This window comes from Chrysemys picta, chromosome 13 (assembly GCF_011386835.1).
Source record: "Chrysemys picta bellii isolate R12L10 chromosome 13, ASM1138683v2, whole genome shotgun sequence".
In the NCBI taxonomy this organism is placed as follows: Eukaryota; Metazoa; Chordata; order Testudines; family Emydidae; genus Chrysemys; species Chrysemys picta.
The window spans coordinates 43502860-43514555 of record NC_088803.1 but is presented as its reverse complement, the minus strand read 5'-3'; the positions used below and the strand labels follow the sequence as shown (position 1 = coordinate 43514555).

The 11696-nt window shown below is 44.9% G+C and overlaps 1 protein-coding gene across 16 annotated transcripts in view; it reads right to left on the bottom strand.

Moving 5' to 3' along the window:
- The window catches only part of RBM38 (RNA binding motif protein 38), a 52465-nt gene that overhangs the window by 14736 nt on the left and 26033 nt on the right, over window positions 1-11696 (bottom strand). For 6 of the 16 annotated variants that reach the window (XR_010592296.1, XR_010592293.1, XR_010592291.1 and 3 more), the window contains one exon: window positions 5829-6022. The exons of 9 other annotated variants lie outside the window; for them this stretch is intronic. The gene's annotated coding sequence lies outside the window, so the exon portion shown is untranslated. Of the gene's footprint in view, window positions 1-5828; window positions 6023-6496; window positions 11056-11696 lie in introns of those variants that run through there. One more of the 16 variants, XR_006176416.2, reaches the window with a different exon arrangement.

Here is an 11696-nt window from a genome sequence, read left to right as displayed (position 1 = left end):
GTTTGTGACCTTCGGTAAATACATGACAAAGTAAATGGAGCATCCCATACATGATAGCACCACCACTAGTAAGTGGGTCGGACTCCTATCTCATTGTTGACATGGTATAATTCTATTGTGACTAATGGAGTTAGTCCAGATTTGCACCAGAGTCTGGGCCAAGGAGTGCATTGACCTCAATGGAAGTACAATTGCAAAATAAAGACACTTTGAATGAAGGGCAATTCAAATTCTGGTATTACAAAAATCACGCTTTGACCAAAGTTCATCAAAATATGAGCTCTTTCCTCTTGAGTGGAAAGAAGGAAGAATCCCAGAGCCGATGAACTGTTTCACATGAACTGTGTGGAATGATACAGCTAAGGAACCTCAAGGAATATTCCACAGAGCTCCTCCTAAGGAGAATGTTTAGCATTTATATAGCATTCTGCTTTAACAAACAATAATTAGTGATCATAATGCTCTCATTTTTACACAGGGGAAACTGAGTCAGAAAGGTTGCCAAGAACATACCAAGAACATACAGCTGAAGTCATTAGGAGCTGTGGGAGCTCAGAACCTCTGAAAATCAGGCCCTAAGTATCTTACCTAAAACCACATCATGTAGATCCAGAATTAGCATTTGAGGCTTCCTGGCTCCCTGCTGCCGCCTAGAATTTTACATGACCTGGTGAGTTAGTTCTGTGTAACACACTGCAAAAGAGTGTCTGTGACACTTTCCAGAACCCAGGGCATGTGCTGACCGACCCTCCTCACAGCATTCCATGAGCTGAGGTTTTCCTTTACACCTATGTCCACATGCCGTACCCAACGGCCTGGCCTAATCTCTTGTCACACGTAGTTTTGCACAGCTGTTATATGATACCTCAGCGGTGGCTGCTCTAAGTAGCAAACGGACAGGGATTTTAAAGTCCAATTTAACTTTTGCTCTTTAGACTGTTTACTTGTGCCATTTCTTTCATGTTGGTCAATGACACTTAATGAGATCAGTTACATTTTTGTAACAGTAACTTTCAGGTTCTTAATGCTGCAATAATTGGGTTGCAGATTCTTCTGGCAAATATTTAGTTGTTTAAGAACAGTTGTTTCCATGGGCTTTTTGTTGTTGTTGTTGTTTTTTATTTTTTAATCATTAAAACATTTCTATGAGACCTAAGTTTTTAAAGTGGTCCCCCTCTTCTTTTCAAATACTGGGCCAAATTTGACACTTTTCCTTTAAATACAACTTATATGATTGTCAGAAAACTGTGGATGATTAGTTGTTTGGCTAATACAGGGCTTTGAGATACAAATTGCCAAGCTCTGCTAATTATTGTGATCACTTACAACTTCTGATTTTAAAAAAGCAAAAAACTAATAATTTGTTCAGTTGGCAGCAAAGGGGTTAAAAATATGCTGCTAATTCCAAGCAGCGAGGAGCTGGCCTTTCAAAGAGGGATGCTGGCTTCTTTCGTCCACATTCTTCTCAGCTGGCATCCAGCATCTGCAATGTAACTGATGGGACCAGCAAATCAGGCACCATTCACGCTAACATAAAGAAACTCCACCACTAAGAAAGGGCATGTGTGTGTTTGTGGAGGGCCGTGATTTTAACTTTTATGTAATGTAGCTTTTTACCATTGCTGAAAAGCTCTTTAAACAACAGGCCCTCTCCTTCCCTCCCCCGGCCCCCACGGCTCCCTGCCATTGGCTCGCTCTCATCTGGTATTCTCTGCTTTTGTTCTGTTTCAGTGGAATTGGCCAAATGACATTATGCAGTAGCCAAAACAGACACGGAAAACAGAATCCAGTGTTCTCTTTGGCACATGCCCACTCTGCAGTGCCTGAGGCTCCCAGGTACAAACACATTCTGTGTTCTGCCGTCTTCAGCAGCATGATAACACCCCTTTGGCCAAGTCTGGAGGAGGTAGGGGGGGAATGTGTGGTGTAGGGTAGGTAGTGTGTGGAGAAGTGGGGGAATGTGGGGGGGAAAAACAACCCACCAAACAGAGGCAGGGTTTTTGTCTTCAGAAGCTGCAGACGCAGGCATCATTCAGTGCTGTGCTGCTCGGCATACGTGACGCGCTGTGACATACCTGGCTCGGCACACTAATAATACTTTTTTTTTTTAATTGTAAAAATAAAATGTGGTCCCGCTAGGATGAGCCTTGTTATGCCCAAAGTTGTGCTGGGAGGGTGGCAGCATGTGGAAAATGTAACAACAGGGACACGAGCAAACACCACTAGCAGTAAGTTATTTTATGACTTATCTCACTACACTGGAAAGAAGCCACACTTCAGATCAGACCCTTTGAAGTCCATTGAGGTTTATCCATGGAAGTCTGGTGATGGGAGAGGTGGATTTTGTAACCATGGCTTTTTATCTCTGAGCTGCTGGGGGCTAGGAAGACACTTCTCCTTTGGGTACGCTAGTCCATAATTATAATTCTTCAGGGTAGGGAGGTTATACCTTCCTCTGAAGCATCTGCTACTGGCCACTGCTGGAGTCTGGATTCTAGGCTAAATAAACCATTATGGCCATCGCAACATATTGGCGTAAGCCAAGTCTCACAAGTAGTAGGTGAAACCACATGTCTCAGTCAAAATCACAGCTGAAGTTTTCCCGTGGGACTGACTGACCTGGGGACTGAGTCCCAACCAGAGCCTTGCGGTCCTTCAATTCTCCAAAAATCCAGATTCAGCTCAGCGATTTACTGACTGCGTGTCCTTGAGAAATGAGTTTCAACCTAGCGGGTGGATGTCCACATCACAACAAAACACAAAGCCGTTTTGTACTAACTGGCCTCCTAACTGGTAGTTTCAACAGAGAAGCCAAAGACCGTGTGGCAATTCTCTTGTTTATGGTGTCTGTCCCAGGTCGTAAAAAAAAATTCTGCTAATTTAAAGAGCTGTCTACTTCTTTAGATAATTCTTATGGTGTACACACATGCACTATGGGAGAGTAATGCATATAGATTACTAAATCATGAAGACATCTTGATTATACATGGGTATATTTCTTGTCTTACACTGAAAACGTATGTCATTTTACTCACTTCAACACCTGTTCTTTGCTTCTTCCCACCCGCTTGTCTGTATTTTCCACTGTTCTTGACTTCCTCTCTTTTTACTCATATTTGTGCATGATTTAGTTTTTCACATTTGCTGAATACTATCTCTCTTTTTGCATTGTACATACCGTTCATGGGGGTATGTCTACACTGCAAAAAAAAAAAAAAAAAGTGTGTTCTTGCCTCGGATTAGATCATTCAGCTTAAAATAGTAGTGATGACACAGCAGCTTGACTTTTAACTCAGGTTAGTGGCTTGACTGAAAGGCTGTTGGGCAGCTGCTAACCCAAGTTAAAAGCAGAAATGCTGTGTCTTCACTGGCATTTTAACATGAGTTTGCTAGCACAGGTTAGCACCCAAGTTAAGAACATACCTTTTATTTGCAGTGTAAATATACACTGGGGTATGATTGTAGTCACTAAAATGTATATTTTCTCTTTTAGAAAAATTAATACAACTTTTTTTTAATGGCCAAATATTCCCTTCACCCCATCTCCATCCCGTTGTACTACTTCCATTTAATCTTCACCCACTCGACTGCATGGTACATCAGAACATAAATGACAAACTCAGCTGAGATCTAGTGGATTGAGCAGGAGACAGGATATCCCTGAGCTATATCAGTGGTTTGCTGCATGACCTTCACCTCTCTGGATTGCTGCAAGTCACGTTTCCTCTCTGTGCTTCAGCTGCCCTACCTGTACAATGCTTGTAAAGCACTTTGTTAACCAGAGAAGAGCCTCACCACCACATAGGAAAACATTCATAGTACTAATTTCTGGCACATTCCTGCCCGTAGATCTCAAACTCCTCCTTTGCTCAGATTGCATGGAAGAGACAAGCCAACTAGAAGAAAAGTCCTCAACCCCTAAAGCGTGGCTCATTCCTCATTTCAGCAAAAGGAAAGCCCTGGTGTGATATTTTTCCAGGAGCTCTAACCAACCATTCAGCCTTCAACTATCTGAAGGGGGGTTTCAAAGAGGATGGAGATAGGCTGTTCTCAGTGGTGGCAGATGACAGAACAAGGAGCAATGGTCTCAAGTTGCAGTGGGGGAGGTCTAGGTTGGATATTAGGAAACACTATTTCACTAGGAGGGTGGTGAAGCACTGGAATGGGTTACCTAGGGAGGTGGTGGAATCTCCATCGTTAGAGGTTTTTAAGGCTGGGTTTGACAAAGCCCTGGCTGGGATGATTTAGTTGGGATTGGTCCTGCTTTGAGCAGAGGGTTGGACTAGATGACCTCCTGAGGTCTCTTCCAACCCTAATCTTGTATGATTCTGTGATTTCATATTCCCTTGCAAGGTTCCTCCTCCAGCAGAACTTGCTTAAATCCACTTGATCATTCTCATGGGGGCTTCTAGGGATTATCAATATCTGATCATGGAGGTAGGGAATGCTCTTGGTCTCTGCCCGACACTACTGGAGCCTTTTCTAATGTAACATGTTTAGGAAGCTGCAGTTTGGTGCATTTTAACACCGCAGTTTAATGATATAAAATAAAGATTTCCTCATTCGTAGCATTCACAATCTGCAGACCACAACACATTATGCTTTGCAGTGTCTCTGAGAGGCCCAAGTCACCTGGGAAGTCACTGATAGCAGAAAGGAATCCAGGAGTCCTGACGTCCAGCACTTGGAACCACCCAGCTCGCAAGCCCCACTAATATTGTATACATGCTGCTTAGGTTTCTCACCTATGAATTGTGTGTTCTGCTCCTGCAATGTCATCAAGGCTATGGTGACAGATGGGGTGGCTGAGTCCTTAGCAGTGTCACCCCGTGGAAACCCCTAATCCCTTTGTCCCACCCTTGAGGTTCAGCATTGCTCCAGCATATGGTTGATAGGAGATTTGGGGGAAGTACGATCACTACTGCCATGGCTTTATTTCCCAATCCATTAATCTGGTTTCATACTCTGTCTTGTTTTGTGGTTCCCTAGTTCCACCCACGCCCTAGAAACTGGAGCCTGACTCCACCTCACTGCCCTTGATCCCGGTATATACTGGGACACATGAGATCCAGGGGCTTTTAGCTTTCCTGGCTTTCATATCCCCGACCGTCTGCCCCTCCCTACCCCCAGCCCTCCCCGTAGCCCATTCTGCCATTGTTGACTCAGAGGGAAAAGCATGGAACCCACTTAAGGTCTTTTCTGGGATCATTCTCAGGGCTGTCCTAAGAATTGATCTGTAAGGATATGCAACCCATCCAACTCCCCCTGACTTTCCAAAGCCCTCCTATGTCACCTCTAATATGGCCAGGTAGGCACCACTGCTCTGCCCAATATTACTAAAGTCACCCCTTTCCTGAAGGGTTGGACTGCTTACAGCCAGCTAGCTGTATTGTGCTCCCACCTCGGTTCCACTGAGACTTTTCCCCCCACTTCTCCTGCCTAAGACTCCTGCTGCCGTGAGAGCAAGTTTACAAACAGGCCAGTCTGAAAGTATCTAAAAACATGCCATCCCCCTATGGCAGTAGAGGGTAATGTTTATTATCCGTGTCATCCTGTCAGCTGCTGGAGTCGAGATTAGGAAGCTGGTTCTTATCATCCTGGCAGCTCTACAACCCAGACCCAGCAGCCTTTCACTTTGCAGTTGGAAGAGCCTACGAGCGAGTAGGTTTGTGGTCTTTAAAGTTGCACCATGAGTAAATGGCAGTAGGGTGCTGTAGCTCACTTTTCCTCACTGCAGAAATGAGTAAGTGTCAGTTCTCTTTTTGTGACCAGATGGTGACTGAAGCACGTTTCATTTTTTAAAAATCAGCTTAGCATGCAACCCTTACCATGTACCAAGCCAGGACTCTGCCCTGTAACGACGCATGGCAGTCGATGCAGGAGCGAGGCAGCATGAAAGCATTTCTCTCTGGCATTTCATCTATTACACATCCCTACTGATAGCAGTTATGGTTGGAAGGAGGATGCTGTCCGTGTGACTCTGGAGTCCGAATTTTCAACAGTCTGCGGGGAGCTGCAGTGACTTAAACAAAGAAATTGTAAACCCTTAAAACTCTATGTTCATAGGCTGCAAATTACAAAACAAATCGTTTGCTGTTGTTTATTATTTGTCTTAGGCAGGGCTGGCTCCAGGTTTTTTGCCGCCCCAAGCCAAAAAAAAAAAAAAAAAACCCCTCCGAGAGTGCAACTGCCGAAGCACAAAAAAACAAAACAAAAAAACCCTTCCGGTTTTGTGCCGCCCCAGCATGTGCTTGGTGTACTGGTGCCTAGAGCCAGTCCTGGTCTTAGGGTACCACCAGAAGGTCTCCAACCATTGAGCTGGGTGCTGTCTGACCACATAATAAGAAACAGTCCCTGTCACAGAGAGCTAAACAAATGAGGTGCAAGAGGAAACTCAGGTGCTGCAGCCTGCCCAGGGTCACACAGCTACTCTGTGGCAGAACCCAGAATACACTCCAAGGTCCCTGAGTTCCAGTCCTCTCGACTCCGCTGCCAGTATTTTTATTGTATTATAATATTAAGTCCAGCCAGAACTTGGTCCTTTTTTTTTTTTTGCTTTAATTCAAAGCACTTTGCAAAATATACTTAACCCCCAAACTAACGTTGTGAATTATGGACTGTTTATAGTCCACCTTATCGATAGACCCATTCAACAGGTGAAAAAATTGAGGTCTTCAAAGAGCTGGAAGTGCATTGCCTATGTTCATATAGTGAGTCAGTGGCAAAGCGAGGCTGAGAACCCAGGAACTGTGACGCCCAAGAGTCAGCCCTGACTCCTCCTCACCGAGCATAGTGTGGTGGGACTCCAACCCTCCTGCATTTGTTGTGCAAAGTTATCTAAAACAAAGAAGCGAGCAGACAACACCTTTTGTCCTGAGCTGCTGTGCTTCGGCCAGCTTGGTTGACTCTTGGAAACCAGGATGCTATAGAAAGCCTCAGGGAGACTGTAGGCTGCTTGTACCCACAGCTACATTGGTAAAAGTCACTTTTTACAGCAGTGCAGCACGTCATTGCTAGCAGTTGTGCAAGAGCAGCTCTATCAGTGTAACTACCCTGGGTGCAAAAAAACCTCCAAAGTAGGCAGAGCCTGTCAGGGAGTTTGCAGTTTCTTTTATTTCAGAGCAGACAGGGGCCTCCTGGCAGCACGGACAGTGGCTGTTAATTATTTGGGCCCTAGTGGAACAATGCCGTCCATGTTCGTGCTGTAGTTCTTTCTAGGCAGGCGTTGCTGGACTCCTGCTTATTTGCAGAAGGCTTTGAAAAAGCAACCTGCTCACTCACCTGCTGCTCCTTCCATTCTTCCACAAAACCTGGGCTTAGCGCCTTGCTTTTTCCTCTGTGTCGCCCACAGAAATGCTGACTCCGGAAACAGAGCGCATAGGAAGCGTTACAGAAACGTGTAGTCATCACATCACTTTAAAGTCACATAATCAGTCTCTGGCCATTTGAAAGCCAGTGAGATCAACACATTTGTTCAGTCGGAATTTGGCATTTATTAGCTCATCAGTTATCATAAAAGCTATGGCTAGAATTTTCAGCAGGTCTAGGAACCTGCACCAACGGTGGGTACTGAGCACTTGAAAAATCTGGCTGTGCGCTTTTGAAAAATCTGGCTCTATGGCTCTCTATGGCAGTATATTGCAGCTGTTGTTAGTCACCCATTACTGATAACTTCTGGTTTGACCACAAGTGGCTTCACTATTCAGCAAGCATCTACCTCTTGGCCAAGTCCGGCAAACCTAAATGCACCAACATGATTTATATAGGTGGCTTCTCTCCTTCAAAATACTCTGCAAATGCAGCCACCGTATTTAAACAATTTTCATATGGGCTTTTTCCACGTGTGCTAACACTGTGCCTGTACAGAGTTCTCAGCAGGATTGGCACCTTCAGGCACGTTGCAGATAGCTGTTTATTGACAGGCCAGAGTATATGTTTCATGGGACCCAGCAAGATACATAGCCAAAGAACTGCCTACATATATATTATACCAATAGACCAAACTGAGTCCTTAGAGCAACTTTAGAAACTACCCTGGGTTTCTCACATCCAGAATGGTGACCTTTAGTGGCAAATCAGAGGTGACCAGTTTACTTCACTGAGAATTAACTGCCCTATAGGCTATGGGGAAAATGTTTAAATGTGCCTAAGCTTCATTTACAAAAGTGCTTTACAGTCAAATCTCACTGATGCGCTGAAGTGCCAAAGTCACTTTTGAAGACGGAATTCAGACGCTTGAAATTTTTATCCTCCTTTTTTTAAAATAGTTGTTATTTTTTTCATCAAGTGGTGTCCTACTTTTACACACACACGCTACCCTTTTTCCTCCCAACAATTGTGCTGTACTATGGGCTGTCACAGAACACCTTGCTGTTGAGGTTAGAAAGTTGGAAGCATTATGTAAAAAAACCTCCTGGAAGTATGTGGGTCTTAAACTGTTATTTAGTCTTGCAATGCGTGTTCATCCTTTGCTGTGTGCCACACCAGAGTGGCTGCATTTCAGGGCTGCTGGGACGGCGCTGTTTCATCATAGGTGTATGCAGTGCCTGGCACAGTGGAACTCTAATCCCTGATTGGGGCCTCTAGGTTTTACCCTCTCCTCCATAGCAATATTAAATAATAATAGTGAAGTGATGCTGTCCAATATATTGTATAGTGCTTAGGCTGAAAGGCATTATTATAAACATAAGCCACTGCATCATTACCATGGCAAGGCCAAATCTTCTTTAATACAGCTAGTCTGCCATGCCCATTTCAGTACGGTCAGCACTGTATAACACTATTATAGTGCTGCAAAGCCTTTGTAAGCACCGTTTGCTGCTTTTACTGTGGGCTAAGCACGAGAACAGAACTTGCTTCCATTTTGCCAAAAAAGGAACCTTCCAGGCTTGACCGTTTTCAACCTGCATGACTGAAACTATTCCCATGCTGACTACAGAGTATGGGCGCTCTACTCTTTGCTGTCTAGCGATGGCTGAATCCCTGCAAATCCAGCCCATCTGTATAATATTGTGAGCCTTCCTACACTTAATCTAACATACATATATAACCAAGCCCTGGCAGTACCTGAAGCCTGTTTACAACAGTGGCTAGAGCATGTGACGTTGATGAGCAACAGAAACTGAAATTACGGCATCACATGACGCTGTGGGAAATAAAAAGCAGCATAAATGATGAACGCTAAACTGGATTGTTGAGGGGGTGGATTTTAACACACTTGCGCATGTTTAAAACACGGGGTGCTACTCAAAAGTTCAGGCCTGACCTCAGCATTAATAAGGGTGGTTGGCTCTAGTTCATTTTTATGTGTGGTTTTAGTTTTCCCAATCTAAAATCACCTTTAAATAGTTTTGTGTTATTAGTGACTCAAGAATGGGAAAAAAAAATCTACCTAGCCCAGTAGCAAGTGATATCTATAAATATAGAGGTAAGGTTAAAATTTTGAAGTGGCGAAGGGCCAGCTTTTTTTTTTTAAAATATGTATGTTGATGCTATTGACCTCACTGGGAGTTAAGTGCCTATGGGCTTTGGAAAAATCCCTCTAAGCACCTATTACAATTTTAGTTGTCTAAGTATCATTAAAAATCTGTTCCTAGGCACTTAAGGGTTTCTTAAGATGAACAGTTAGTATGCAGCAGGATGGGTGTAAATCTACCTTGCATTAACTGTCCATATCGCCCCTGCTTAGGGTGACCATATTTTCCCAAAGGGAAAACGGGACACCCACAGGGCACCGCCTGAGCACACCCCCCCCTCCCATGTGGGGCTGGCCCAAGACCTCCCTGACTCCGGTTGGCACAAGGCTGGGCTGAGGTTCCCCCTCCCCCTGGACTGACCTCAGTCCCCTCCTCCCTTCCTCCCCACATGCGAGGTCGCCCAAGCCCGCCTGCCTACAAAGGGCCAGCCTGAGGTCCCCCTTCCCACTGGCGCCCAGGGACGGCCAAGCCCTGCTATGCCACACTAAAAGTGTCCTAATGCTAGCAACACCCACTAGGGCAGTTTTAGCATGCAGCAGTATGGTCTATATGAGGCGTTAGTGCACAGGTAGATTTCCATCCCAGCTTGTTGAGCACTAGTTGTTCATACGGTAAAGCACTGTCATACTGAAAGGCACCTGTGCCATTTAGGGGTTGGGGAAAATTTGACCTAAGTCTCTTTAACTTATTATTGAAATGTTAAGTTAAAGGTGTGTGTAAAAGAGCTTGAAAGCAGAGGCCAAACAGTAGTTTGTAAATGGCTGCTCATGATGGTTTAAGCGTGTCATTTTTATAAGGAATATTATTCTCCTATATCGATTGCAAAAACCGCAAAGAATTTTCACAGCAAAGCACAACTCCAAACCACCCTCCAACTGCTGGAAGCGACTGGCTCTTTTGCACTGGGTATTGAAGAATTGCCAGACTGCATTCTGCAGCACGTTATGGAAGGCAGGTTTTAATGTGGCACCAGCACAAACCAGAGCATTAGGCAAGACAGCGATCCCTCACTGAGGCCCAGGCTGACATCCACAGGCTACCAGGGCATAGCCCAAGAATGGGCGGCTGCCTCTTGTGAATATGTAGCTGATGTTCTTTAGTGTGAGGTGTGGCGCGTCAGGGTTAATGCAGAGCTGGTTTCTATATGTGGTTTGTATTGTTGGCTGTAGTTAGGACCCGGGTGACAAGCAGACCAAATGCCTGTGCCATGTGTCAGCAAAACGAGAGTGCACGTGAAACCTCAACACTGCGAGTCTCATTTATTCGGGGCTCAATGCCTTTTTGTTACCACTGATTTGTTTGTGACTCTGCCCTAAGTTTGGTTTCAGCCTGCAAGGCACAGAATGAATTGGACTATGCTTACTGTTTGCCAGTCGCCTGGACTGCCCCCCACCCCCACTGCACACACCAGCACTGTCCCTCTGCGCTCTGCAGTTTCAGACAAGCTTTTGCTCTCAGGGCCGTAGGAAGTGAGAAGGATGTTTGACACGGCTTGCTTAGCGCCTTTGTCCGAGAAATGATTACTTGCGCCCCATGCCTTGAGACTGTCTTCTGCATTTGAACTGGCATCGTTCTGCATCTGAATAGCAAAAGGAGTGGAGCAAAGAGGGTGAGGGGGAGTGCAGAATGAGAGACGTGCGCCTGGAAAGTCCCTGCATTCATTAAATCTTTGGCTGAAGGTATAATACTAATCTCTTTGAACCAACCCCTCTGCTTTGGCTTTTTCTTTTATCCATCCTGTGAATTGGTTGCAGCAATTTAAAGGCAAGTTACTTTTCAGGGGAATAGTGGCGAGAAAACTAATTGGGCTACATCCTGGGAGCCTTGCTCAGTCTACATTTCTATTGACTGCAGTGGGCGTTTAGGTTAAGAAGGGCCTGCTGTGGCTTTATTGCCCCGTTGCACATTCTAGTTTCATATTTATTTTAATCATCACTGGGTTGTCAAAAACCTTTCCTGTGCAGCAATGCAAAGAGAGCGCCACATACACTTCATATAAACCACATCCGGGACTCCATTGTGACGTGTAAGGGCTCCCCATAGAAACTGGGATGTGGAGGTTTTCCTTCACTCTGCTGCCATGAGAAACCACAACTCAACCAACCATTCACAGCTAAATAAGCCGCTCCATTGTTCACAGCTGGCTCCTACATAGCTCTGGCCTAACCTGGACTTTTCTTCTGAAAATTCCATCTGTGCATTATCGCAGGTGCGACTCCC